Source organism: Heliangelus exortis, chromosome 25, assembly GCF_036169615.1.
Source record: "Heliangelus exortis chromosome 25, bHelExo1.hap1, whole genome shotgun sequence".
Classification (NCBI taxonomy): Eukaryota; Metazoa; Chordata; class Aves; order Apodiformes; family Trochilidae; genus Heliangelus; species Heliangelus exortis.
Genome location: NC_092446.1, coordinates 2,223,019 through 2,223,501, shown reverse-complemented (window position 1 = coordinate 2,223,501; position 483 = coordinate 2,223,019).

The window sequence follows — 483 nt, the reverse complement described above, 5'->3', positions numbered from 1 at the left end:
CCGAGAAGGGACAACTTTAATTGCATTTGTCTGGAATGGTGGCACCTATTCACGGGCACAGAGACCACGGAGATGGCCAGCAACAGGAAAAGAAAATTTAAAAATGGGGATTTCTGGGTTTCCTTGCTTGGCTGTGCTCTCTGTGGCATCGGGGTGGCTGCTGGGGCTGTAGCTCGGGGTTATTGGTGCCATCAGGTGCGGACCGTGCCGGGGGGTCCCGGCTGAGGGGGTGCCCCACTTTTGGCAAGATGATGCAAACGCCGTGGGGATACCGAGAGGGGAAGGAGGGGGGATGTGTTCCGGCTCTTTTTGGCCCCTCGGAGGGATGTGCTGAAGCTCGGGGGACCCCGAAGGGTGCTTGGGGGCTCGGAGGGATGCTTGGGGGCTCGGAGGGATGGCGGGGGGCTCCGCCCCGGCCCCGCTCCGCACCGCCCCGCGCAGCCCCGGTCCCGGGGAGGCGGTGGCGGCCCCCGGCCCCGGAGG